The sequence below is a fragment of the Heterocephalus glaber genome, unplaced genomic scaffold (assembly GCF_053883595.1).
Source record: "Heterocephalus glaber isolate CG9 unplaced genomic scaffold, H.glaber_assembly_v1.0 deba00001452, whole genome shotgun sequence".
In the NCBI taxonomy this organism is placed as follows: domain Eukaryota; kingdom Metazoa; phylum Chordata; class Mammalia; order Rodentia; family Bathyergidae; genus Heterocephalus; species Heterocephalus glaber.
The window spans coordinates 14,355,467-14,358,858 of NW_028258302.1; positions in this window are offsets into that span (position 1 = coordinate 14,355,467).

Genomic DNA, 3,392 nt, shown 5'->3' on the forward strand with positions numbered 1-3,392 from the left:
CATGTAGAGATTTCTTCCTTTGTCTCATTTCCTAAACAACACAATATGACAACTATTTATATAACATTTACATTGCTTTAGGCATCATAAGTAATCTAGAAATGATTTAAAGTAGTAAGAAGGGGGCTGGGGATTTAGTTCAGTGGTTCCACCACCTGGCCTGCAAGTGCAAGGACTTGAGTTCGATCCCCTGTACCAATAAAACCAACAACAAACAAAAAATAAAGTAATAGGAAGAGGTGAGGAAGATGTTTACAAATATTATGCCATTTGATTTAAGTGACTTGAGCATCTGAGGATCTTGGTATCCATGGGGGGCATGCAACCAAGCCCCTTTGGCACCCCAAGCTTGAGTGTAAGGTTGTAGCCATGCTTTGGCCCTGCTGATCTCATCACTGCCCCAAATACAGTCCCATTTATTTCCCCTGAAACCTTTGCCTGGTTATGAACTCAGGCTCATCTTCTGTTTGACCCAGCCCAGAGCACTCAGATTCCTCCAGGCAACATTTTAGGACTGGGAGGGCCCAACATTTTAGCTCTTAATTGCCAAGATTATTGAGGTTCATGCACGTCAGAGTCTGTCTCCCCTATCCTGTGGGGCAGGAATGTTATTTTAATCATCTATGAATCTAGTTTCCTATACACGGCCTGGAATTGAGATCTGCCTGTCACCAGAGCGTATGGCTTCCCCAGGGTGTAGCATAAACACATATTGCATAGATATACACTTATTTTGAACAATTTAAGGAGACTTTCCAGAGACAAAGGGGAAAGAAATTCAATACATGTTCTTTCAAAGCTCGATGGCCATATATGAAAGAAAGATACACAGAATTTTTAGAGGATCAGAACATTTTGGGGCTGGGAGGGTCCAACCTCTTCATTTTACTAAGAGGAATAAGGGGCCTGGAGGTGTTAAGTTATCACACAAGTTGCACAGAGTGGAACTGCAGCAAATGCAGGACTGGGTGTTCACCCGCATCTCTGTTCCTGCAGCAGTGTCAGAGATTATGGCAAAAGCTGAGTTGTAATTTTTTTCATGACCCTTCACTGCTTGGAACTTCCAAGGTATTCCACGTACCAGGAAGGTCTCACCTTGCATTTCCCCCTGGTCTCTTCCTTCTCCATTGTCCCAGGGAACTATCACAATCTCAGTTGGAAAACCCTTGGCTCCTGCAAGACCTGGTGTCATCAAGATGAGTAATAAACACTAGACTGGATAAGGACAGGTCACAGTTGATTAGAACTGGGCATGTTTATACTTATTTTTGCTTATCTATGCTAAGGCCACAAGGAGATATAATAAAATCTCTTGGAAGCTCCTGGGTTTTGCAGAGACTTGGTATTTCTGTGGAACAAATCATGTTGCCCATGTCATCTTGCCAGTGAGCGGTCTTCCCACTCACTTATCCATCTGTCCACCAACTGCCTGTCTATCCATCCATCTACCCCCACATTTAGAAAAAACTCCAAAAACTCCTATGGAGTGCCTATTTTGGTTCAGTGACTATGCTAAGCATAGTTATCTGTTATTTTACTGAAACCTCATACCCTCCCTGAAAAGTATGTGGTTCTATCCCCACATTAAAGAATAGAATAAACGGGTGTGGTTGCACCCAGTAATCCCAGCACTCTGGAAGGCTTGAGGCAGGAGGATAGCAAGTTCAAGCTCAGCCTGGGCAACTTTGTGACTTAGTGAGACCCTGTCTAAAAATAAAACATAAAAAACAGCTGGGGATGTAGTTCAGTGTAAAGTCTCCAGGTTCAATCCCCAGTACTGCAAATAAACAAGCAAATAAAAAAATTTTTTGTAGCTTAGTGTGAAAGCCCCTGGTTTAATGTCCTATATAGCAAACCGCCCCCCCAACCCAAAAAGAATAAACAAGGACCCAAGCTGACTGACCAAGACAGTGGCTACCTTTCAGGTATTGATGCAGAAGGAAGGAGGCCTATGTTTTTGTTAAGCCCTAGTTATTTGCTTGCCACTTTCACTTATCTTTTCTCTTTGAGCACCTACCTATAGCCCTGTACAGAGTATTTTCATGCCTTGTATTAGCCAGATTTCTGTTGCAGTAGCAAAATACCTTAAAGAAAAAAGGAATTTTAAATTTTTTATTTCATTTTTTTGGAGACAGAGTCTTGCGTTGTAGTTCAGGCTAGGCTTAAACTCACTATGCAGCCCAGGCTGGCCTCAAAGTTCCAGCAATCCTCCTGCCTCAGCCTCTCAAATGGTGCAATTACAGATGTGCACCACCATACCCAGCAGAAAAGGTTTATTTTTGACTCATGGTTTTAGAGGTTTCAGTCCATGGTCACTTGATTATATTGCTTCCGGACCTGTGGTGATGCAGAACATCATGGTGGAGAACACGTGGTAGAGCAAAGTGGCTTACCTCATAGTAGACAGGGGAGAGAGGGAGAGAGAGCAAGATATAGCCCCAGGGGGAATGCCCCTAAGATCTGTTCCTTCCAACTATGTCTCATCCCTTCAGTTTACATCCTCCCCATAGCCCATCAGATTATGAAATTTGTGATGGATCAATCCATTGATGAGATCAGAGCCTTCATGATCTAATCTCTTTCCCAAAATTCCACCTCTGAACATTGCTGGATTGGGGACCAAGCCTTTGGGAGACAGTTCATATTCAAATCATAATATTCCAATCCTAGCCTCCAGGGGCTCATGACCATCTCATAAGGCAAAATGTATTTAGTTCATCTCCAAGACTCCTGATAGTCTTAATAGTTGCAGGATTGCTCAGAAGTCCAAGTCCAAGGCAAACTCTGAGACTCAAGGCAAACTTTTAGCAGTAAGCCCCAGTAAAAATAAAAAATCAAGTTACATATATTCAACAGACAATGTTGGAATGGGGTAAACATTTCTATTTCAAAAAGAAGGCATTGGAGAATGGCAGGGACCAAAACAAGACTGAAACCCAGTAGGGAAAATGTTAAATCCTATAGTTCCTTGGCCATCATCCAGGGCACATTCTGGTGAGATGAGAGCCTGCCTCAGAAGGCTTATGCAGCCTTAAGGTCTTGTTGGCTGCAGTCCACATGATCTCTCTCTCTTGATCTGGCTCCACTTATTGCATGCAGCTTCCCTTGATAGATATTCCATATTCCTGGTATCTTTAATTTTCTGTGACTCCACAGCTAATTCAGCTTCACTCTCACAACTTCATGCACTGTCTCTCAGGAGCTGCCCACAGGGACTCTAATTCTGACACACACTGCCTGGCCTCCCAGGCTTTTAAAAAAACATCTCAGTAGAAGCTTCCATGACCCCACAATTTTTGCATTATGCATGCCTGCAAAATCAACATCATGTGGATGACACCAAGCTCTGCCACCAGTCAGAGTAGTAATGGGGTCCCCTAGGACCATGGCTG